Below are 26724 nucleotides of genomic sequence, written 5' to 3'. Positions count from 1 at the left end.
CTAATCAATTGATCTATGCAAATACATCTTATCTGTCAGAATCTTCTTCAGTAATTTACCTACCACAGAGGTACAGGATGTGAGGAGGTGTAATCCAGCCAACTGTAGGAGTCGGTGGGTTTGTAGTTGATAGTCCTCTGTGATGGAGATGGAAAGATCAAGAAAAAAGAACGTGGTGTCAGGGATAGTCCAAGTGATTTTGAGGGCAGGGTGGAAGTTAGTGGTAACTCAGCGAGTTCTGTGCAGGTGCAGGAGGCAGCCCAATGCAGTCATCGATATAAAGGAAAAAGACTCGAGGGGATGGTGCCAGCATATGTTTGGATATTACCAAGAGTTTTTAAGTGCTGATACTATTGTGACCATTGTGGTCTGGCAAGTCATAAACCACTATCTTTCTACTTATGCACATTATTGTAAAAATCTCAGATGCAAAAATTATATACCAACCTGAAAGCTCATTCCTCACCGTTTGCAATAGAGGACTTGTACCTTGTTTACAATGGTTGTGTACATCATCAAAATCAAGTGTCCACACTAAAACTCCTCCAAAATGTTGCTCCTTCATCCACTTAATCTACAAAGATAAACTAACTGTTAGATTCTTCAGAACCAGATTGGTACTCAACAAGTTTAATTATGTTGTCAAATTTGCTTTATATATTGGATGGATACTTCCACACACAACGAGGGATGCAAGAGAAGATGGAGATACTCAGTCTTCATATAGTTAGATCTGTACTTCTGAAAAGATTGCATCGTTAATGTAAATGGTCCTGATAAATATCAAAATCCCTCTGGTTTACAGGACACTTGATGCAGAACTCCAGTTCCTGTAATGTGAGATCACGAGGAGCATTCGACTCATCAGTTTCACATAAGTTGTATTTACTGAAAATCAAAAATATTGCATATACTGTAAATCTGAAATATAAAAAAAGGTAGTAACACTCAAGGGCAGCACAGTGGCAGAGATGCTGCCTCATAGGGCCAGAAACCCAGGTTTGATCCTGATTACAGGTACCGTCTATGCAGAGTTTGTACCTACTCCCTATGACCACGTGGGTTTCTCTGGATGCTCCAGATTCCTCCCACATTAAAAATATATGCAGGTTTGTGGGTTAATTGGCTTCTGTAAATTGCCCAGTGTGTTGGATGCGAAAGTGGGATAACATGGTACTAGTGTGAATGGGTGATTGATGATTGGCATGCACTCGATGGGCCGAAAGGCCTGTTTCCACTCAGATTCTCTAACCTGTATCCACTGTTTCTTTAGTTATGGAGTACCAGGATTAAAACCAACAACAATGTCACAAAAGTAAACAACTTGTAGGTGAACCTGCGTCAAAGATTTTAATCTCTATCTGCTATGATTCATCTTTGCCCACCAAGGAAACCAGCATGTTGTCAGTAATATTCCAAAAAATTTAAAAACTAGCCAATACCTGATTCATCAACAAATTAAAGATATTTTCTACAATTAACATAAATATCAGATCATAAAAAATGTTTCATAATAAATTAACTTTACTTTGGCAATAACACTGTCCTTGTCATCATAGCCCAACCATATATCTCCCTTGACTGCATACGGAACCTTCTGATCTTCAATCCAATATCTTTTTGCTCCTTTCAAAAAGTCACATATCTGTCGAGGAGAAAAATTGTGCCTTGTTAGTACGTACAAGCTTTTCTCTCTGAAGTTACTCAAGATGACCTGGAGGTTACACTTTTGTCATGAAATTAACATGGAATGTATTGTTAAGAGCCACTGATTTATGAATTAGAGATGACTGACATTACATTTTCCTGATAATGTTGCATGTGGGGCGTAATGTCCAAAAATAGTCACAATATGAAGACCAGCCAGGCAGAGGGGTATATCTGTAGGAAAAAGCATTCATGTAATTCAAATCTCATCTTTTCTTTTATATACTAAAACTCTCGTTTGTTTGTTCCTGAACTACAGCCAAAATGGTACATGATAGCGTGACAATTTTAGGCCCACGTTACTCACCGTCGTCCCTTTGGTGCTAATGGAAGAAGTTTCATTGAAATCGGTGTAATATTTTAAAAGTTATTCACATTTTAAAGTTTAAATCTATCTCCTAGGGAGGGAGAGGGGAGGTGGAGGGAGGATAAAGGGGGTTGAGTGGGGGGAGGGGGAGGGGAAGGTGAGGGTGCTGCACCAATGCAGGTGAGGTTTGGGCCCAACGGGTCCACTTGGTTTAGTATAGCCTAAATTTCAGAATGGTTTACTTGGTTAAACTTCAGGCCATCACAGTTTGGTCGCCCTGGTATACAAAAGGTATGAAAAAAGACTTATGGGAGTATTACCAGATCTGGATGGTTTGAGTTATAAAGAGAGGCTGGACACACTGTCTATTTTCACAGGAGCTTAGGAGACTGAAAGGTGACGTAGGGGTTTATAAAATGCCAACTGTCCCTAATAATTCCATTCTTTTCCAAATACAAACATCCGATCCCAAAGAATCCTCTCCAACAGCTTCTTGCCCCCTCTGGCCTATGATTTCGTGGATTACATCTACTGCCCTTCTTCGACAAAGGAACACCACCAGCAACTCTCTAGACTTCCGGGACCTTACCTGTGGCTAGACAATATACAAAGATCTTAATCAAAAATTAGAGATTGTTTAGAATGATACAGCATGGAAACAGGCAGTTTGGCCCATCAGGCCCATGCTGACCAGTGCTTGTGGATTTACTTTATGTTGTTTTCAGTAGTGTACCATATCCTTTCCATTGTGCACACCTCCAATGTTGATCACACATAATCTAACAGCTATTCCTGGTCTTGAATGGCTGCGTCTAGGGAACAGGGGCAGAAAGGCCAAGGGGCTGTGAGCAAAGAGGACAGGATTGTGGATTAAGCATATGGGGGTGGACAGTTGGTATGATGTTTGGTTGCCAGGAATCAGTGGCAAAAAATAAAAGGGTGTATTTGGTCTTTCAATTATCTATCACAGATGGAGATTACTCGATCTGCAATGGCAATTGGAGGAAGAGACAAAGCGGATTTGATGAATGTGGCAACCGTTTTTGCAATTTGTTGGGGGAAACAATCAGTGAAGCAAATTAATCAAAGGGTCACACTTGGGTTTAGTATGCAATACAGGCCTGAGACATGTTCAGAATGTCCCTAAACTAAAGGGAAATATGTAGACATCTGAAAAGCTAGTCTGTAGATTAATTATCTTTACACTGTACATAGAAAATAGGTGCAGGAGTAGGCCATTCAGCCCTTCAAGCCAGCACCGCCATTCTATTTGATCATGGCTGCTCATCCAAAACCAGTACCCCATTTCCGGCTTTCTCCCCATATCCATTGATTCCCTTAGCCCCAAGAGCTAAATCTAACTCTCTCTCTCGAGAAAGCATCCAGTGAATTGGCCTCCACTGCCTTCTGTGGCAGAGAATTCCACAGGTTCACAACTCTCTGGGGAATAAGGAGGAGTGGCAGTTGGTAGTGGAGTTCCAGGAGGACTTGAACTGGTTGGGGAGCTGTATGGTGCTTGACGAATAAAGAAAACTTCGCCTGACCAGTGTCCCGCTTCATTGGCTTTGCTTGACACCCATGTCCCACTTCAGTGTCTTCCTTAGTGAAGACAGAACCAAAGTACTTATTTAACTGTTCTGCCATTCCCTTGTTTCGCCAATATAAATTCACCTGTCTCCGACTGTAAGGGACCTACATTCAGCTTCACTAATCTTTTCCTTTTTACATACCTAAAGAAACTTTTACAGTCAGTTTTTATATTCCCTGCAAGCTTTCTTTCATGCTCTTTTTTCCCCCTTAATTAACCACTTTGTCCTCCTCTGTTGAGTTCTAAATTTCTCCCAGTCCTCTGGTTTGCTGCTTCTTTTGGCCAATTTATCTGCCTCTTCCTTGGCTTTAACACTATCCTTGACTTCCCTCGACAGCCATGGTTGAGTCGCCTTCCCAGTTTTATTTTTTCACCAGACAGGGATGAACAATTTCTAGAGTTCATCCATGCGGTCTTTAAATCTTTGCCATTGCATCTCCACTGTCAACCCTTTAAGAAACCGAGTGTTTCGTGGTTTGTTTTATGTGGGAGGTGGGGGGAATTGCGGGAAACCATTTTCAATTTTTTACCCCAACGGAGATGCGATTTTTCTCCATATCACATCTCAGTCCCCACTGCGGCCTCACATCGTAATGGTGCGGCTTTTCCCGGAGACTGGATCGGTGCTTCAAGCTGCGGGCAGGGCACGGACTTTAACATTGAAGACTGCAATCCTTTGCCGAGGATCGACTGTGAAGAGCTCCAACCGCGGGGCCTGTGGACTTTAATACCGTGAAGCCCGCGGTCTCTGGTAAGAAGAGGCCGACTCGGGAGCTCCATGCCGCGGAGAGAGTTTCAATCTGTCCTGACGCTGGAGTTTTGATCATCCCGACGCGAGGGCTTCGGATATCAGACCGTTAGCAGCGGCAACTGTGGATGGTTCAACAGCCCCAACCGCAGGTGAACAAAGAGGAAGAGGTATGTAGGTTAATTGACTGGGTAAATGTAAAAAGAAAATTGTCCCTAGTGTGTGTTGGATAGTGTTAATGTGCGGGGATCGCTGGGCGGTGCGGACTCGGTGGGCCGAAGGGCCTGTTTCCGCGCTGCATCTCTAAATCAAAAATCTAAAAATAAATCTAAAGATGATTGAACTTTATTACCTTCCATCACAGTGAGGAATGTGGATTCCGCTGTGGTGGATGTTTATGTTACATTTTATTTTATGTGGCTGTGTGTCTTGTTGCTTTTTACTTAGTATGGCTGTATGGTAACTCAAATTTCACTGTACCTTCATTGGTACATGTGACAATAAATTGAATCTTGAATCTATAATTTGCCGGTCTATCCTAGCCAATTCCCGTCTCATACCTTCAAAGTCTCCTTTATTCAAATTCAGGACCCTAGTCTCTGAATTAACCAGAGGGGGTGAACCCTCGGAAGGTGCCTGGACCTGATGGTATACCCGGTCAAGTTCTCAAAACCTGTGCAGACCAACTGGCTGGAGTTTTTGCAGACATTTTCAACCTCTCATTATTGAGGTCTGAGGTTCCCAATTGCTTTAAGAGGGCATCAATAATACCAGTGCCCAAGAAGCGTAAGATGACGTGCCTCAATGACTATCGACCAGTGGCACTAATATCCATGGTGATGAAGTACTTTGAGAGGTTGGCTATGGTGCATATCAACTCCGACCTCAACAAGAACCTCGACCCATTACAGTTCGCCTACTGTCACAACAGGTCAACGGACAATAGGTGCAGGAGGAGGCCATTCGACCCTTCGAGCCAGCACCGCCATTCAACGTGATTATGGCTGATCATTCTCAACGGAGGATGCAATCTCACTGGCTCTCCACTCCGCACTGGACCACTTGGCAATAAAAACACTTATGTCAGGCTGTTGTTTGTAGGCTACAACTCGGCGTTCAATGCCATCATCCCCTCCAAGCTAGTTACCAAGCTCACAAAACTGGGTCTCTGCGCATCCCTCTGCAATTGGATCCTCGACTTCCTCATCCACAGACCAGAGTCTGTTCGAATTGGCAGAAATACTTCCTCATTAACATCAGTACAGGAGCACCTCAAGGCTGTGTGCTCAGCCCCCTGATTTATTCACTCTCTACTCAGAGTGGACGGACAGAGTTGACGTGGGTAGGCTTTTCCCTTTGAGAGTGGGGAAGATTCCAACAAGGGGACATAGCTTCAGAATTGAGGGACAAAAGTTTAGGGGTAACATGAGGGGTAACTTCTTTACTCAGAGGGTGGTGGCTGTATGGAATGGGCTTCCGGTGGAAGTGGTGGAGGCAGGCTCGATTTTATTATTTAAGAGTAAATTGGATAGGTATATGGATAAGAGGGGATTGGAGGGTTATGGTCTGAGAGCAGGTAGATGAGACTAGGTCAGAGAGAGTGGTCGGCATGGATTGGTAGGGCCGAACGGGCCTGTTTCCGTGCTGTAGTTGTTATATGGTTATATGGTTATATGACTGTCCAGACACAGTGCGAACTCCATCTTCAAGTTTGCCGATGACACCACCGTTGTTGGACGAATTACAGATGATGAGTCGGAGTATAGAAGTGAGATTGACCAATTGGTGCCAGCACAACAACTTGGCTCTCAATATCAGTAAAACCAATGAACTGATTGTGTACTTTGAAAGAGGAAAGATGAGACAACCCTGTTGATATCAACGAGACGATGGTAGAGTAAAAAATTACAAATTCCTGGGCGTGCATATTTGCGAAGATCTTTCCTGGACCCAGCACACTGATGCAATTTTAAGTAAAGCACATCAACGCCTCTACTTCCTGAGAAGATTACAGAGACTCGGTATGTCAGCGAGGATTCTCTTGAACTTCTACAGGTGTACAGTAGAGAGCATATTGATGGTTGCATCATGGCTTGGTTAGACAACTTGAATGCCCAGGAGCAGAAAAGACTGGAAAATGTTGTGAACACTGCCCACTCCATCATCGGCTCTGACCTCCCCACCATTGAAGGTATTTATCGGAGTCGCTCAAAAAGGCAGCCACAATCATCAGAAACCAACGTTCACATTCAGGAACAATAGACAATAGACAATAGACAATAGGTGCAGGAGTAGGCCATTCAGCCCTTCGAGCCAGCACCGCCATTCAATGCGATCATGGCTGATCACTCTCAATCAGTACCCCGTTCCTGCCTTCTCCCCATACCCCCTCACTCCGCTATCCTTAAGAGCTCTATCCAGCTCTCTCTTGAAAGCATCCAACGAACTGGCCTCCACTGCCTTCTGAGGCAGAGAATTCCACACCTTCACCACCCTCTGACTGAAAAAGTTCTTCCTCATCTCCGTTCTAAATGGCCTACCCCTTATTCTCAAACTGTGGCCCCTTGTTCTGGACTCCCCCAACATTGGGAACATGTTATCTGCCTCTAATGTGTCCAATCCCCTAATTATCTTATATGTTTCAATAAGATCCCCCCTCATCCTTCTAAATTCCAGTGTATACAAGCCCAATCGCTCCAGTCTTTCAACATACGACAGTCCCGCCATTCCGGGAATTAACCTAGTGAACCTACGCTGCACGCCCTCCATAGCAAGAATATCCTTCCTCAAATTTGGAGACCAAAACTGCACACAGTACTCCAGGTGCGGTCTCACCAGGGCCCGGTACAACTGTAGAAGGACCTCTTTGCTCCTATACTCAACTCCTCTTGTTACGAAGGCCAACATTCCATTGGCTTTCTTCACTGCCTGCTGAACCTGCACGCTTCCTTTCATTGACTGATGCACTAGGACATCCAGATCTCGTTGAACTCCCCCTCCTCCTAACTTGACACCATTCAGATAATAATCTGCCTTTCTATTCTTACTTCCAAAGTGAATAACCTCACACTTACCTACATTAAACTGCATCTGCCATGTATCCGCCCACTCACACAACCTGTCCAAGTCACCCTGCAGCCTTATTGCATCTTCCTCACAATTCACACTACCCCCCAACTTCTTCCCTTCAGCCATCAGGCTATTAAACACTACAACCTCAAATAAGCTCTGAACTGCAATAGACTATTGTTATTGTACTACTATTTGTTTTTTGAGTATAATAGATATACTCTCAAGCCAGCCAGACCGAGCCATGGACCCAAAGCCTCTCCTGTATTGGTCTAGCACCCTCACCCCCCCACTCAATCCCCCTTATCCCCCCCCTACTCCTCCCCACCCCTCCACTCCCATATCCCTGCCCCCACTCCCACATCCCTGCCCCACCCCTACTCCCCTTCCCCGACTTCTCCTCCCCACCACTACCCCCCACTCCACGCCCCTCCCCCCATTCCTGCCCCCACTCCCACATCCCCTTCCCCCACCCCTATTCCCCCTTCCCCTCCCTGCCCGCACCCCCACTCCCCCTTCCCAGCCCCCACCCCCACTTGCCTCCTCCCTTGCCCCCACCCCTATTCGCCCCTCCCCTTCCCCCACCCCCATTAGCCCCTCCCCTCCCCCCCGGAGCTTGGACTACACCTCTCAGCGGGCTGCACGAGCTGGGACTCTACCTCCCAGCGGGCAGCGCGAACTATGGCTACATCTCGCAGCAGGCAGCGCGGCGGCGGGAGACGCGCACAAGATGGCGGAGCGGGAGGAGGAGAGCAGCAGCCATTTTGTGGAGTCGTCGACGACACTGTCGGTTGAAGCAGGCGCTGGAGAAGCGGGAGGAGGAGCAGAAGCTGCCCGCTGGGGATTGTATTCCGGTGATGGTGCGTGGCGCCGGGCCCGGGCGTGAGCGGGGACTCAGCGACACCGTCGGTTGATACGGGCGCTCGAGGAGACGGAGGGGAACGAGCAGTTGACATTGTCTGCTTGGAGTCTCCCCCGGGGCCGGGTGCGGGCGAGAGGAAAAGGAAGAGGGAGCCACTGACCACGTTCCAGGGCGCCCTCCTGGCAGTGGTCATCTTGTTTCTTCTTCTCTCTGGCGCCGCGCTCCCCAGAGGGGAAGGAAAGGAGCACAATTAAAGTTGTGCGTGTCCCAAGTTTGACATCACACGCTGAGGACCTTTAAGTCGGATTTAAAGGTGATTTTTAAACTTTAAAATCTCTTTAATTTTAGAAATATAAGACCAATTTAAATAAAACATTTCATTGACAGTCGCCAGGACAATGGTGATTAAGGTGGTGCTAAAATTGTGGCGCTATCGTTTACCGTTTTGGCGTAGTCCCACGGCCAAATCTCGGAATTTTTTTTAAATGTTTGTATGCGCGTGCTTGTAGGTATATACACACAGAACTTTTTTTTTCTCTCTCGTTTACCATATTGTTTACAGTGTACTATGTTTACATATTCTGTTGTGCTGCAGCAAGTAAGAATTTCATTATTCTATCTGGGACACATGACAATAAAACACTCTTGACTCACTCTCCATCCGAATGCAGAATTCCACCATATCATGGTCACTGTTGCCCAAGGGGCCTTGCATAACAAGATCGCTAACTAATCCTTCCTCATTACACAATACCCAGTCTAGGATGGCCTGCCCACTACATATTAGTTTAAAAACCCTGGAAATCCTCCTCCTCAGCACTGTTACCAATTTGGTTGGCCCAATCATTTGTAGATTAAAGTCACCCATGATAACCGTTGTACCTTTGCTACACGCATCCCTAATTTCATGCTTGATGCTATCCCCAACCTCCCTCCTGCTTTTTGGTGGTCTGGATATCACTCCAACAAGCGTTTTCTGCCCTTGGCCTATCGAGTATAGGTCACTCAAACCAGCGAAAAATGTGAAAGCAGCAGCATGCATCACAAATGTGGCCATGCATTTAAACGCAGGTAAAATAAATAACTTGCTGTCTACATATCAATTTGAATTGATTTAACCTGGCTCCACTAAAAATGTACACAAGTTTAATCACCTCATAATTTGCCAGGATACCTTCTGCTTTCGTAATTGCGCCTTCTGGTCCAGGACCAGATGCTGGAGCACCAACCTTTGTATCACTAGAAGCAAGTTTAAAGCTTCGTCCATAAATTGCGATTCCAACTAGCAGCTTACTTCTGGGCGCACCTTTGGTTCGATAATAGTTAACTGTATATGCCTGCAAATTAGTTCAAGAAAAATTAAGCACATTTTCAAGCTATTATAAAAGTGGTTCAAACATTATAGAACTTGAATGTGACAGAGCTAGTCCTATACATGGGCACAATGGTAATTTACAAACATACTGTATTGTAGTACACAAAGTCCCAACGATCTTTGCTTCCACGAAACAAAGGACTATGGTGTCCAGTGAAAGTTTTCCAGCCACCAGTGTAATCATAACACATCACACTTAAAGTCCAGTTGTCTAAAGAAGTAAAAATGTAATAATTAACTGCAACACCAAATTTCTGTGGCTGATAAATAAACATGCATCTATATAAAATAATACATAATTTGAACACTTATCAGTTTTAATTTTTCTTTGTTGTTGAACAATTATCAGTTTTAATTTTTCTTTGTTGTTGCAACCCAGTTACGTTTTAAGGAAATGACGTGAAATTTGCTCAAGGCAGTAAAGAAGATTCCAAAAGGTACACAATCATCAATAATAATTCCATATAATTCCATTTCCATATTAGGCAAGTTCCGGGCTAATGAACTAATGGCACAAATTCAAATTATGCAAGGTTGTAGTATCGGGGGAAGGGTATTGACACGGATAGAGAACAGGTTGGCAGACAGGAAGCAAAGAGTAGGAAATAACAGGTCCTTTTCAGAATGGTAGGGAGTGACTAGTGGGCTGCCGCAAAGCTCAGTAATGGGACCCCAGATATTTACTATATTAACGATTTAGATGAAGGGATTAAATGTAACATCTCCAAGTTTGCGGATGTCACAAAGCTGGGTGGCAGTGTGAGCTGCAAGGACGATGCTCTGAGGCTGCAGGGTGACTTGGATAGGTTGGGTGAGTGGGTGGATGCATGGCAGATGCAGTATAATGTGGATGAATGCAAGATTATCCACCTTGGTGGCAAGAACAAGGTGGCAGATTATTATCTGAATGGTGTCAGATTTGGAAAAGGGGAGGTGCAATGAAACCTAAGTGTCCTTGTTCATCAGTCACTGAAAGTAAGCATGCAGGTACAGCAGGCAGTGAAGAAAGCTAATGGCATGTTGGCCTTCATAGCGAGAGGATTTGAGTACCGGAGCAAGGAGGTCCTACAGCATGTGCAGGAAAGAACTGCAGATGCTGGCTTAAATCGAAGGTAGACACAAAATGCTAGAATAACTCAGCGGGACAGGCAGCATCTCTGGAGAGAAGGAATGGGTGACTGATGCCAGTCTGAAGTAGGTTCTCGACCCAAAATGTCTCCACAGATGCTGCCTGTCCCACTGAGTAATTCCAAATTTTTTTGTCTGGGTTCTACAATTGTACAGGGCCATGGTGAGACTACACCTGGAGTATTGTGTGCATTTTTAGTCTCCTAATTTGAGGAAGGACATTCTTGCTATTGAGGGAGTGCAGTGCAGGTTCACCAGGTTAATTCCCGGAATGGCGGGACTGACATACGATGAAAGAATGGATTGACTGGGCTTATATACACTGGAATTTAGGATGAGACGGGATCTTATAGAAACATATACAACTCTTAAGGGATTGGACAGGCTCGATGTTGGAAAGATGCTCCCCATGTTGGGGGAGTCCAGAACCAGGGGTCACAGTTTAAGAATAAGAGGTAGGCCATTTGGGACTGAAATGAGGAAAACCTTTAACACCCAGAGAGTTGTGAATCTGTGGAATTCTCTGCCACAGAAGGCAGTGGAGGGCAATTCATTGGATATACTCATTAGTTAGATTTAGCTCTTGAGGCTAACAGAATCAAGGGATATGGGGAGAAAGCAAGAACTGGGTACTGATTGTGGATGATCAGCCATGATCATATTGAATGACGGTGATGCCTCAAAGGGCCAAATGGCCTACTCCTCATGTTCCTATTTATTATAATCAATGGTTCACATCAAAGTTCCAAGGGTCTGCCACATTAGCTTATGATGTTCATAGATATTTACATTTTAGACAACAGAATGGCTCCACAAACTGTCCTACAGTAATGGAAGAATCCAACATGTGAGTGTAATGGTTGAAATATTTATGCCAGAATTGCATGGTAATCTCTGATGTTCCCTCAATTTTAATACTCTACATGTGCCATTAATAAATGCTTGAGTTTATTAGATACAACAAAGACCGTGTCCTCACAAGATTCCACTTGTCGTCCTGAAGACTATAGCTACAAAAGCAGCTGTTCTTCCAGCAAGGCTGTTCCATTTTGCACTAACATTGGCACCCAGCAAAGTCCAAAAGTGCCCAAAATGTGCTGTCCACAAAAAGCTGAATAAATCTTATCTACCTGTTTATCAATTCAACTTGATTCAACCAAAGTGATGAAAGGAACCTAGTCATTAACTACTCACTAACTAAAATCTCCTCACTTACACTTTGTTTTGTTCGTTGGTCTTGACCTGAAGTTACAGAAAGAAATGTACAACACAAAAATAGCTGCACCAAAAATATTACACTTACTCAGCAATTTTAGCCACTTCATAACTAGCATCGATGGTGCCTTTACCAGCAGCCACAGCAGCTGTAACCAGTAATCTAGGTTTCCCTGATGTTTTTCCTTCCCTCACAAAAGCAGCTTTCATTTCCTGGGGATACACATAACCGAATGGATAACATTATGGTCCATGATCTCAGCAGATGTTTATTGTGATGACCTGAGAGATAACAGTAACTCCAAAATTGTAACCATCCTTTTATCCAAAACATATCCATTTCCAAAAAACAAACTTCCAAAGCAACAGAATGTAATATAGGTCTCCCGAAACCAGTGGAGGAACATTTAATATTTAGAAATTGCAACCTACTTACGTCACCCGTCGTGGAAAAAGCCAGTTAAAACTTGATGGGAAATATTGGAAATTCTCCTGAGCTTTTAATAGGTTGCAGTTCAAATAAATCTCAGTGGGATAATCATATATCACCTATGTTGTGATACATAATATCCATGTAATGTTTGATTGATTGAACAACTTTATTACGTCCATGCATGCGCGTACGCATGCGTGGGAGTTACTTCTTCTTGGAAATGTGTCTCCAAACATGGTGGCAGTGGTAGTGCCTTAGAAAATCGCCTTTTCTGTCGCAACTTGCAAGTCCCGGCTACAACAGTTCGCAGCTAAAGATTAGCGAAAGTGTCAAGCGCCGAGGAACAAGTGTGGGAGCAGGATTCAAGGCAAGTAAAAAGTAATTCCAGCCGCAAAATGACATGTCCACTCTAGGGGAAGGGCAGTCGACTGTTCAGCAGCACGCTGTGACGAGTGCTAAGGATGAGGGGACAAGCGACCAGCAGCTTACTCAGCTAGCAACCGGTCACACTCCACAGCACGCTACTGGTCCGCCTCCCGTGAGCGGTATATGACCACCGACCACATTAACCGTCAATCGGAGTGATTGAGGGTTGGAAAATATGGAGGCAGATGTGGACTAACTACAGCTTAGTCGCATAGCTAGACAGGCAAACTTCAGCCTCATGGACAGCATTCTTTCTCCATACAATTGGCCCGTCAGGACTAGAGATTTACAATTGCTTCGTGTTCGCCAGCGACGAGGAGAGCCACGAACTGGCCGAGATCATTTGCACGTTCAGGAGCTACACCATTGGTGAGAAGAATGAGACGTATGAGCGATACCTCTTCAACAAGAGACAGCAAGAGGCAGGAGAGAACTTTGAATCGTTTCTCGCTAGCCTGAGGACACTAGCAAAGTCCTGTAATTTCTGCCAGTGAATGACGGACAACTTGCTCCGTGACAAGATCTGTCACCATCGTCTTCGAAGTAGACCGGCTGAGAGACAAGAGCAGTCCAACCATAATTTGCAAGTTCAAAGCTCATTTCGCGAGAAATGGCAGCCCGACACATTGTGAGTGATAACAGACCGCGGTTCACATTGACCGCATTTCGCCAGTTCGCGAGAGAATGAGATTTTGAGCATCTGTGCAGCAGTCCTGGTAATAGCAAAGCAAACAGGAAAGCAGAATCTGCCGTCAAAACAGTAAAGCAAATCATGACGAAGAGCAACAAATCGCAATCCAACCCCTACCTAGCAATGTTGGATCATCGTAACACGCCTTCTTTGCAAGGGCTGAGCACAAGTCCCGCTCAGTGCCTCATGAATCCTCGCAAGCGTACACTTCTGCCTACGACAGCAAGCCCACTCGAACCCAGAGTAGTGCACGAACACATGAAGCAGCACGTTCAGCAGCAAGTTGATAATTACAACAGGTCAGCTAGAGACCTGGCCCCACTTTACAAAGGGGATACAGTGCGATTGCAACCCCTCGTATAAAGAAAGAAGAGTTGGGAGAAAGCCATCGTTTCTCACCAGCTTAATGAGCGTTCATATGTGGTTCAGACCCCTTCTGGCATCTACCATCGCTATTACGTACTTCACCTGTGAAAATCCACCAGACGAGCTAGTCGCACACCAACACGTGAAGCACGGCCAGACCATCAATGACCAGAACGCGTCTACAACACCGACTACAACCAACGCAACACAGGCGTTTAAACAACACCCTGAAGAGAAAACAGCTGCAAAGCAAGCTGACAAAACCAATTACATTGATATGAACAAAACTAGTGAAGAGAAAACAGCTACAAAGCAAGCTGACAAAAACATTGACATTGATATGAACAAAACAATGAAAACTGGTTCAGGTCGCAGTGAGACTGCCAAAATATCTCAGAGATTTTGTGACACATCAATTTTGTCATTGTCACTTGTTATGTTTGATGATGCATGTTTTTTAGAAATGACGTTCATGGTAATGGAGTTCATAAATGTCATGGTAATAGACAAGTGTAGTCACATTACACAGTAAAGAAATATATTTTTCAAATTGTTAGAGAATCAATGTTTAAGGTACATTTACTTTTTAAAAAGTATTTTTTTACAACATACATCTGACAGTATTTATCTTTTGGAAAAAGGGGGGATGTTGTGATATATAATATCCATGCAATGTTTCATTGATTGAACGACTTAATAAAGTCCACCCATGTGTGTATGCATGTGCGGGAGTTATTACTTCTTAATTAAGCAATTCAGCCCATCTAGTCATTCAATCAGGGCTAATCTATCTTTCCAATCGAACTCTATTCTCCTGCCTTCTCCCCATAGCCTTTGTCACCTTTACTAGTCAAGAAACTGTCAATCTCAGCTTTAAAAATGACAGCCTCCACAGCCATCTGTGTCAATGAATTCCACGGATTCACCACCCCCGACTAATGAAATTCCTCCATATTTTTTCTAAAGGTATGTCCTTTTATTCTGAGGCTGTGTCCTCAGGTCCTAGACTCACATTTTAGTGGAAACATTGTCTCCACGTCCACTCTATCTAGTCATTTCACTATTTAGTAAATTTCAATGAGGTGTCCCCTCGTCCATCAAAACTCCAGTGAGTACAAGCCCAGAGCCGTTAAACGTACATACGTTAACCCAATAACCCCTGGATCATCCTAGTCAACCTCCTCTGGACGTTTTCCAAGACCAGCAAATTCCTCCTCAGATATGGAACACAAAACTGCTCACAATACCCATAATGTGATCTGACCAGACACCTCAGCATTATTATAGTCCTTTCGAAAAAAAGTGTTAACATTACATTTACCTTTCTGACTATCAATTCAACTTGCAAGTTAATCTTTTGTGAATCCTGCACCAGCACTCCCAAGTCCCTTTGCACCTCCAATTTCCGAATCCACTAGCCATCTAGAGAATAACCCCCGCCTTTATTCCTGTTATGAAAGTGCATGACCGCACACTTTGCTATGTTGTTTTACACCTGCCACTTCTTTGCCACTCTCCCAACTTGCCCATGTCGTTCCGCAGGCTCGCTGCTTTTTCTACACTACCTCTTCAATCACCTACTTTCTTATCATCCTCAAACTTGGCCACAAAGCAATCAATTCCAGAAAGGCAACCATACCAAATGCCTTCTTCACTATCTATACACCTGTTTCACCACATTCCAGGCTACGTTCTTTCACCCCAAGATTCCTCTGCCGATGCTCCCGAGGTCTTCCCATTTACTTTACATGTCCTACTACAATTGGATGTTCCAAAGTGCATTACTTGGTACACACAAATCTGGGACATTTACCAAAATAATAATTTGCTTTTGAACAATTTCATCTGTAAGTTAAAATAAAAATTGGCATACACTGTCAGAAGATTTATAACAATTCATAATCAATAATCAAACAGCACTGTTCATTTAACATAATTTAATCTGAATACGGCTTTATTTACCTTTACCAATGCTGTGAAACGTTGTTTATTTTCTGGTGGATTTCCATCGGAACCTGGAAACTCCCAATCCAGATCTAAACCATCAAACTGGTACTTCCTCACAAAACTAATCACAGAATTGATAAATTATTTTCTATTTTCCAGAGTAGACACCATGCTATTAAAGCTGAGGGAGAATCCAGAGCGGGAGAAGGAAATTATGAGAATTGGTCAACTTATTTCATTGACATTTGTACCAATGTTACCAAACTTACGTTGGTGACATATTCGATTTAAAACTACATGCAATGAAATAAAATTACATATTTTCCAGAAAAAAATGCAATCTGTGGATTAATACATACTTTGAGATATAAATGCTAGGTAAATAAGAAACATCTATTTTAAAATTGACTAATACTATAGCTGACATTAAGCATACTTAGCTCCCAGTCTCCCTCATGAAATGATGTATGAAAATTGTAAATTACATTCTAAATTTAGCACTAGAATCTGTCCTGAGACACCTGCTTCATCAGACAAAGTATGAAAAGGGGAAATCATTGACAGATTCAGTGGTCTCATTAACTGCATCCACCCTCCCCTCAAGTATTTCAGAAGGGATTAAATAAGATCATGGATGAAGCTGGGTAAAATAGTCCCGGCTCCAGCTACTTTTAGCTCATTTAATAATAACCTGCTTTCATATAATATAATGCTTTATAAAACTGAGACTCATGGGAAGGGATGATTGAAGGAATGGATCGTAGTTGCTTGTGATTTGACCACTTTATGTTCGAACCTTTTCCCATTAACCCCCCCTTCCTTCCTTCCTTCCCCACCCCACACCCTAAATATTCACATTCACAAGTGCTTCAGACCCGAGCTCAACAGTAGTTGGGGTGAGTTGGGTAGAAGAGAGAAAAGGTTAGTTTGCAACACATGCACTGGGAATAGGAAGTCAGAAAAAAAAAATAGTAGCCAAGTATTCCGCAAACATTAATGAACTCCTGCTTTTAAGGCTATTGGAACCTCTTGTCCTCTGACCAAGCTAGCTACTTCAATGATTTCGGCCTCTATATTGGTATACATTTAAAATCTTTTACAAGAAAATATTGTGAATACTTGACATATGTTACATTTATATAGTTTGTTAACATGCATGAATGCGTACTTACAGTGTAGAACCAAAACTTGCCCCTCCAAGTGCCAGCAGTGTCTTCAACTTGCTATTCCTTCAAGTAATAAAATAATTTTTGGTGCCTCTAACAACTAACTTAAATCAGATAATTTTGGTTTTGAAAGCTGCCTTCAGTGGTAAAAAATGATTTTATACCGTTGGAATAAAATTGTTTTTTGATGAGATTATCAGGTAAAACATCTTCAAACCTGATCTCCCATCTTCAATGAATCATCTTTTGTGAATCCATGGCTTGTTATTCCAAATCTATATTCAATTATTTCTATACAATATTTTGAGAGCTGAATTTTGGGTGGTTTTATGGACCTGTTTGAAGGCAAAGGTGGCAGAGAGTTGTCCTTGCCGATTTATTCCCATTATTTTCCAATTGGATTTCGTTCCTAAAAAGCTGAAATTGATTGCGTCAGCAGAATTATCCAGGAATAAAGATGGGAATGTTCTGTTTAGAAATGTATTGGTGCTCGTGACATGTAATTGGTCATTGTGGAATCAACCACCACCATTTTGGTTGTGGACCCGATATGTTTGTAGGTCAATTGGACTCTGCAAATTGTCCCTAGTTTGCAACACATGCACTGGGAATAGGAAGTCAGAAAAAAAAAAAACAGTGGCCTAGTCTTCAGCAAACATTAATGAACTCCTGCTTTCAAGACTATTGGGACCAAGTGGGATAACATAGAACTCATGTAAATGGGTGATCGATGGTTGGCTTGGTGGGCCAAAGGGCCCGTTTCCATGCTGTATCCATAATCAAAATGAGCCCCAGGTCTCTGCCAACCCAAAATGAGCCCCAAGTCTCTTTTATCCCAACAGCACATGAAAACAACCAGAATATTTGCACTTTTTGAATAACTCAAATCAATTTTAAGAATAAGGGGTAGGCCATTTAGAACTGAGATGAGGAAAAACTTTTTCAGTCAGAGTTGTGAATCTGTGGAATTCTCTGCCTCAGAAGGCAGTGGAGGCCAATTTTCTGAATGCATTCAAGAGAGAGCTAGATAGAGCTCTTAAGGATAGCGGAGTCAGGGGGTATGGGGAGAAGGCAGGAACGGAGTACTGATTGAGAATGATCAGCCATGATCGCATTGAATGACGGTGCTGGCTCGAAGTGCCGAATGGCCTCCTCCTGCACCTATTGTCTAATGTCTATCATTGGTTTCTCTTGAATTCTTTTCAATTCCAGGTTTGAAGGTTTACCTCTGAATTAAAAACTGAAATTGTATCATGCAGATCTACTTTCCTAATTAGTAATATTATTAAAAAGTAGATAAATTAAAAAGTCATTAGTAGATTTACTAACGTACTTCTAACTTTCCCAGAGATTATTATTAGTCCCTATTTTGTAGAAAGAAAGGTACCAATGCACACTTTTAATAAATACTAGACTGAGGTGGACCCGTTGGGTCCAAATCTCCTCTGCGGGCCTCTCCTGGGGCAACCCTCCCCAACTGACGATTCTGCGGGCCTGGCAACCCTCTCCAAATGACAAAGCCCGTTGCCGGGCGGGGAGTGTCCCCTGGGGTCATTGGTGGGCGAGGGGGGGGACAGGGAAGGGGAGAGGATGCTACTCACCTCAGCCCCGTGCCACCAGCGCGAACCATGGACCCAAAGCCTCTCCTGCATTGGTCTAGCCCCACTCCCTCCTCACTCACCCACTCCTTACCCACTCAACCCCCCTTATCCCTCCCTCCTCCCTCCTCATTCCCTGCCCCCACCCCACCCTGCTCAATACCCCTTAAAACTCCCCAAAACCTCTCCTGCATTGGTCTAGCACCCTGCCCTCCACCCCCTCCCTTCCCCTCCCCCACCCGCCCCCCTCCCCCACCCCATCCTTTTCGGACTTGTCGCATGCGCGGATCTGGCGGCCAACTTATATATCAGATCAACGGGCCCCAATTGCGCAGGCATGGACTCGTGTTGTGCGCACACGCAGATACGGCAGCCATCTTACGTAATTATTAGATCAACGGGCCCTAATTGCGCAGGCGCGGACTCGTGTTGTGCGCACATGCGGATACGGCAGCCATCTTACGTAATTATTAGAACAACGGGCCCCAACTGCACAGGCGCGGACCTGTTTGTTCTGCGCACGCAAGTACTTTAAATTGAACTCCCCCCACTCGGGGACATACAAGTATTGGATGAACGGGACCCAACTGCGGACCTCATTGGCCGTCACTTGGGCGGGTCATACGCTGAACATGGCAAGCAATCTGTTTAATAAGGTAATTTATAAACTTTAAAATCTCTCTAACTTTAAAAATATAAGACCAATTTGAATGAAACTTGGATGAAAGTGATCCCAGGACAATGGTAAGGTAGTCCTAAAATTGTTGCGCTATCTCGTGTGTGGGGGTAAAAACCACACACACAAACGGAAGAAAAAAGCACATAAGAAATGCAACGCATAAGAAACGCACACGGGACAAACAAGATGAGAGTTTTAGTGGACCAAGTGTACACATTGGGTCAGGACCCCCTCCTCTCCTCCCCCTCACCCCTTCCCCTCCTCATCCCCTTCACCCCTCCCCTGTCCCTCCCGGATTTATTAACGTTACACACGGATTTATTAAAATTTATAAGGTAAATTGATTTTAAAAAGTAACAAAAGTGGGTTTATTCACACCATAGAGGAATGGTGAGTAGGGTGGGCCTAAAATTGTGGCTTGAGATGAAGAAAGAGTTTTTCAGCCAGAGTTGTGAATCTGTGGAATTCTTTGCCACAGAAGACAGTTGAGGCCAATTCACTGGATGCATTCAAGAGTTAGATATAACTCTTAGGGCTAATGGAATCAAGGGATATGGGGAGAAAGCAAGAACAGGGTACTGATTCTGGATGATTAGCCGTGATCATATTGAATGGCAGTGCTGGCTTGACTCCAGCACCTATGACTCCAGCACCTATTTTCTATGTTTCTATACCATCCCAAAAGAAAGCACTGATTATTATTTTATCTGTACTTTTGCAAATTAACAGTGGAGAGACACTGCTCAAGATAATTTTTGGGTAACTCTTCACAAAGTTAGTGGTTTTGCAAATAGTAAAGATGGCTGTAAGCAATTGCAGCACGATCTGGATCGATTGACCAGGTGGGAGGAAGAATGGTTAATGGAATTTAATACAGAGAAGTGTGAGGTATTACAATTTGGGATGCCGAACAAGGGCAAGACCTACACAGTAAATGGTAGGCCTCTGGGTAGTGTTGTAGAGCAGAGGGATCTAGGAATGCAAGTGCATGGTTCCTTGAAGGTTGAGTCGCAGGTAGATAAGGTGGCCAAAAAGGCATTTGGCATTTTGACCTTCATCAGTCAGATAGAAGTACAAGAAAATAACTGCAGATGCTGGTACAAATTTAAGGTATTTATTCGCAAAATGCTGGAGTAACTCAGCAGGTCAGGCAGCATCTCGGGAGAGAAGGAATGGGTGACGTTTCGGGTCAAGACCCTTCTTCAGACTGATGTCAGGGGGGCAGGACAAAGGAAGGGTATAGGTGGAGACAGGAAGATAGAGGGAGATCTGGGAAGGAGGAGGGGAAGGGAGGGACAGAGGAACTATCTAAAGTTGGAGAAGTCGATGTTCATACCACTGGGCTGCAAACTGCACAGGCGAAATATGAGGTGCTGTTCCTCCAATTTCCGGTGGGCCTCACTATGGCACTGGAGGAGGCCCATGACAGAAAGGTCAGACTGGGAATGGGAGGGAGAGTTGAAGTGCTCGGCCACCGGAAGATCAGTTTGGTCAATGCGGACCGAGCGCAGGTGTTCAGCGAAGCGATCGCCGAGCCTGCACTTGGTTTCGCCGATGTAAATAAGTTGACATCTAGAGCAGCGGATGCAATAGATGAGGTTGGAGGAGGTGCAGGTGAACCTTTGTCTCAACCGGAAAGACTGTTTGGGTCCTTGGATGGAGTTGAGGGGGGAGGTAAAGGGACAAGTTTTGCATCTCGTGCGGTTGCAGGGGAAAGTGCCCAGGGTTGGGGTGGTTTGGGTAGGAAGGGACGAGTGGACCAGGGAGTTACGGAGGGAACGGTCTCTGCAGAACGCAGAGAGGGGAGGGGATGGGAAGATATGGCCAGTGGTGGGGTCCCGTTGTAGATGACGGAAATGTTGGTGAATGATTTGTTGGATCCGCTGGCTGGTGGGGTGGAAGGTGAGAACGAGGGGGATTCTGTCCTTGTTGCAAGTGGGGGGAGGGGGAGCAAGAGCGGAGCTGCGGGATGTAGAAGAGACCCTAGTGAGAGCCTCATCTATAATGGAGGAGGGGAAGCTCCGTTTCCTGAAGAACGAGGACATCTCTGAAGCCCTAGTGTGAAACACCTCATCCCGGGCGCAGATGCGGCGTAGACAGAGGAATTGGGAGTAGGGGATAGACTTTTTGCAGGGGACCAGGTGGGAAGAAGTGTAGTCCAGAGAGCTGTGCGAGTCAGTGGGTTTATAGTAAATGTCCGTCACTAGTCTGTCTCCTGTGATGGAGATGGTGAGGTCCAGAAATGGGAGGGAGATGTCGGAGATAGTCCAGGTATATTTAAGGGCAGGATGGAAATTGGAGGTGAAGTGTATGAAGTCAGTGAGTTCTGCATGGGTACAAGAGGTAGCACCAATGCAGTCGTCGATGTAGCGGAGGTAGAGTTCGGGGATGGGGCCGGTGTACGCCCGGAACAGGGATTGTTCGACGTACCCGACAAAGAGGCAAGCGTAGCTAGGGCCAATGCGAGTGCCCATAGCTACGCCTCTGGTTTGGAGGAAGTGGGAGGAGTCAAAGGAGAAGTTGTTGAGGGTAAGAACCAGCTCTGCTAGGCGGAGGAGAGTGTTGGTAGACGGGGATTGGCTGGTTCTATGGTCGAGGAAGAAACGGAGGGCTTCGAGACCATCCTTGTGGGGGATGGAAGTGTAGAGTGACTGGACATCCAATGGAAGTGTAGAGTGACTGATTCAGTATAGAAGCTGGGAGGCCATGTTGCAGTTGTATAAGACATTGGTGAGAGTGCATTTAGAATATTGTGTTCAGTTCTGGGCCACCATGTTATAGGAAAGACATTGTCAAGCTTGAAAGGATTCAGAGAAGATTTACGAGGATGTTGCAAGGACTAGAAGTAGAGGGTGTGAGCTATAGGGAGAGGTTAAGTAGGCTGGGTCTCTATTCCATGGAGCATAGGAGGATGAGGGGAGATCTTATAGAGGTATGCAAAATCATGAGAGGAATAGATCAGGTAGATGCACAGTTTTTTTTTTACCAGAAAAGGGGAATCAAGGACCGGAGGATGTCGGTTCAAGGTGAAGGGGAAAAGATTTAATAGGAATCCGAGGGATAACGTTTTCACACAGAGGGTGGTGGGTGTATGGAACAAGCTGCCAGAGGAGGTATTTGAGGCTGGGACTATCCCATCGCTTAAGAAACAGTTGGACAGGTACATTGATAGGACAGGTTTATAGATAATAGGTGCAGGAGGAGGCCATTCGGCCCTTCGAGCCAGCACCGCCATTCAGTGTGATCATGGCTGATCATTCTCAATCAGTACCCCGTTCCTGCCTTCTCCCCATACCCCCTGACTCCGCTATCCTTAGGAGCTCTATCTAGCTCTCTCTTGAATGTTTGGAGGGTTACACACCAAGCACAGGCAAGTGGGACAAGTGTAGCTGGGACATTGTTGGCCGGTGTGGGCGTGTTGGGCCAAAGGGCCTGTTTCCACACTGTATCGATCTATGACTATAACTCTTCAAATTCTTGCATAAATACAAGTTCACATTCAGGAAAGTCAAAAACATTTATGTTCTATATTAAACAGCACTTTCATCCCTACTTTGAAAACATAAGGTATTTAAGAGGGACAATAAAAGTACAGAATATAAGAAAATAACTGCAGATGCTGGTACAAATCGAAGGTATTTATTCACAAAATGCTGGAGTAACTCAGCAGGTCAGGCAGCATCTCAGGAGTATAAGGTTCCATATGGGGAAAAAGACACGATTTACAACTTTTACAGTGAAAAAGAACTATGAGGAATGCATGTTTACTCACCTAAGTTTGAGATTATTTAATGACTTGTAAAGCACTTCATCATTCCATTCGACTTTCATAAGTTTATGATCTGTATCCATTTTGACAAAAGCATACACCAGGTGAGTGCACAGAAAAGGGTCAATATCTTCAGGCATGTAACGACCAATCCCACTTCTATACTGTGCCCAGTTTGTGAAATAACAGACAAGTTTCAAATTACTGCCTAAAATGGAAATATTTCAAAATAAATGTAGTATAATATATATGCAGTTGACAGCAAAATCAATACCAGTACTTAAGTTGTTTTTTTCTATCACAACAATTAAAATCTTACGGAAGATATCTTCTGTTCAACATGTCACTTATATTTGATGATAAATAAAAATATTTAAACAATGCTTACTGTTTTATAATGTTCTCATAAATATTTAATTACCTGTCCAATATGCAGATTCTGAGTTTACTGTTTAACCATTTACAACATTCTAAGAAAATGGATCAGGGGTATGAAGCACTGTTTTGCATTTGTCAGCAATATTGTGACTCACCAAGTTGCAATTGAGATAAAATGACGAGTCCTAAAAGAACAAAGGAGAAAAATAATATATTTTATGTAGATTTTACCAATCCACAATGCAATTTTACATCAACAGCCTATCACTTTCAACAAAGCAAAACTAAATATTTTTGCACTTATGGGGGAAAAACTGGACAAGTTCTGATTGAAGGTCAGGAATCTGAAATGTTAAATGTTTATTTTATCAAACATGGGCGGCACGGTAGCGCAGCGGTAGAGTTGCTGCTTTACAGCGAATGCAGCGCCGGAGACTCAGGTTCGATCCTGACTACGGGTGCTGCACTGTAAGGAGTTTGTACGTTCTCCCCGTGACCTGCGTGGGTTTTCTCTGAGATCTTCGGTTTCCTCCCACACTCCAAAGACGTACAGGTATGTAGGTTAATTGGCTGGGTAAATGTGAAAATTGTCCCTAGTGGGTGTAGGATAGTGTTAATATGCGGGGATCACTGGGCGGCACGGACTTGGAGGGCCGAAAAGGCCTGTTTCCGGCTGTATATATATGATATGATACATGATATGATATGTTCCATGATCTGGTGAGCATCGCCAGCAGTTTCTGTTTGTGTTTCAATTTTCCAGTCTCTGGAGTTTTTTTTAAATGAATTCCGTGCAATTTACTACCACTTCTCTTCCAGGAATGGCTGGAATGAGGGAACTCTTCTCTCTGATGGGAGTTTTAATTGTCTCTTTTAAATAAGTACAGTAAACATAATGAACAGGCTGATCGGCCTTCAATGTCTGCTGAATATGATTCCAAGACCATCACCTAACCCGTATCCCTCCACATACATTTGAAGTCCCTTTGTAATACACGTATTCAGGAGACATGACCAGAAAGGGACACCTGCCAGGTTGCTTTTCATCTTGACCAAAACCATCCATGACCCTCCCTTCTCAGGGAAACACAATGGGCAACAAATAGCACCCTTGCTAATAATATCTACGTTCAGAACTAAATATTAGAAAACTACAGGTACTAAATATTCAGTACCCGACTCCTCTGAACCTGACTCTGTAGCTGTGACTCGCAAAGGGATAACTAAGGCGCTTCCAGTTGCATTTCACTCACAAAACTGGAGCTTTAATCTATGCAGCTAAGATATTTAGTAAAGACACTAAATATTCGTTGCATTTCTTTCATTTGTCCATTTACTTTGCCACTAAACGTTAGGTGGACCTAAGACTAACAAAAGTTCACACTACAGCAGAATTTAAATGAATGTGCAGGAATAAACTGCAGATGCTGGTTTACACCGAAGGTATCACAAAATGTTGGAGTAACTCAGCGGGTCAGGCAGCATCTCAGGAGAGAAGGAATGGGTGACGTTTCAGGTCGAGACCCTTCTTCAGACTGGTGTCAGGGGGGCGGGACAAAGGATGGATATAGGTGGAGACAATTTATGTGTCCTATGTTCAAAGTTTTTAGTTATATTCATAAAACATTCTTACCAAACAGGCCAAACATTGTTCCACCGTTTTGATGCAGTGAACCCTGACAGTCCTCCCTCCCTCCCACCCACCGGCAGCTCATCTCTCCTCCTCGACGGCCGGCGGACAACCACCGCTCCCGCCAAAACGCGGCGCGTGCGCAGCCGGCGGGACGCCCACACCCCCAGCGGAGGCCTGGAGGGGAATGGCGGCGGCGCCGCGTCTCCAACAACACGGCAACTGGTCCGCAGTTCAGCCGCTCGCCGCGCCGCGTCTCCAATAAAACGGCAACTGGTCCACAACCGCTCGCCGCGCCTCCGATAACACGGCAACGGGTCCACAGCACAGCCGCTCACCGCGCCGTATCATAGCTAGAGTTTTCTTCAGTTTATTATGATGTAGGCTCACAACTTAATCAGAAATCTGCCAGAAATGCACCTTTAGTTTTTGAGAGACAGAGTGCGGAAACAGGCCCTTCAGCCCACCGAGTCGTGCCGACCATTGATCCCCGCACATTAACACAATCCTACACACACACTAGGGACAATTTACACTTGTACCGAGTATACAACCCGAAGCCAATTAACCTAGAAACCTGCACATCTTTGGTGTGTGGGAGGAAACTGAAGATCTCGGAGAAAACCCACGCAGCCATGGGGAAAATGTACAGAGAGCACCCGCAGACGGGATCGAACCCGGAGCTCGAGCTGCACGCGTTGTAAGGCAACAACTCTACTGTGCCGCCCACGAGGCTTCCTGTGGGTGCACATTGTATAGAACTCTTAATAATAATTCTGTAATTACAAGGAGATTAGAAAGGCTGGGTATATTCTTACTGGAATGTAGGAGGCTGTGAGGTGACCTCACTTTGGTTTATATAACAACGAGGGACATAATTGGGGTAGTTGAAATCTTATCTCCAGTGCAAGGCCGTCTACAGGAGGAATTTAAGGGACTGAGAGGTCAGTTTTTTTTGTACAGAGGGTAGTGAAAAGCTGCCAGAGGTGATGGGTTCAGATATAATTAAAATGTTTAAAAGGCATTTGGAACAGGTAAAGGAAAATATAAAGGATTGTGGGCATAATGGTGGGAAATGTTCATTTTTAGTTAGTGTATGAGAATGATCAGCCATCGAAGGGCCGAATGGCCTCCTCTTGCACCTATTGTCTATTGTAGATAGGCAAAACATCCGGATAGATGAGCTGGGCCAAAGAGGCCTTTCTTCTGTGCTGTATGCTTCTATTGTGCATTCGCTCTTGTTCTTTCTATGAAACCGATAATTATGTCCAACCTGTTACCACAATCGTTAAACTATCTGTGAGTACAATAAGGATAAGTTTATTAAATTGATTTGAATACAATGAATTTGAACAGAATATTTTTAAAAATAACGTACCAGACTACAAAGTACAAGTTATGTAAAATGGATACCATTTCCTCATCAAAGGCACAGTATAATATCGCTACCCACAATTATTTTTTTTAAACGCAGGATCAATGAATAATAAAACATTGAATTTATAACATGAAAAATCCTGCCGATATATATTTAAAAGTACATTTTGGCTTAAGTTCGTTGAAGGCTTATACAGCATGGAAACAGGCCCTTTATAATAATAATGCATTTTATTTATATAGCGCTTTTCATATACTCAAAGAC

The 26724-nt window shown here is 44.0% G+C and overlaps 1 pseudogene; it reads right to left on the bottom strand.

Moving 5' to 3' along the window:
* LOC144605248 (acidic mammalian chitinase-like) lies at window positions 1-25101 on the bottom strand (annotated as a pseudogene).
* Window positions 25102-26724: the final 1623 nt, after the last annotated feature.

This window comes from Rhinoraja longicauda, chromosome 24 (genome assembly GCF_053455715.1).
Source record: "Rhinoraja longicauda isolate Sanriku21f chromosome 24, sRhiLon1.1, whole genome shotgun sequence".
In the NCBI taxonomy this organism is placed as follows: domain Eukaryota; kingdom Metazoa; phylum Chordata; class Chondrichthyes; order Rajiformes; family Arhynchobatidae; genus Rhinoraja; species Rhinoraja longicauda.
This window is presented reverse-complemented; position numbering and strand designations above follow the sequence as displayed.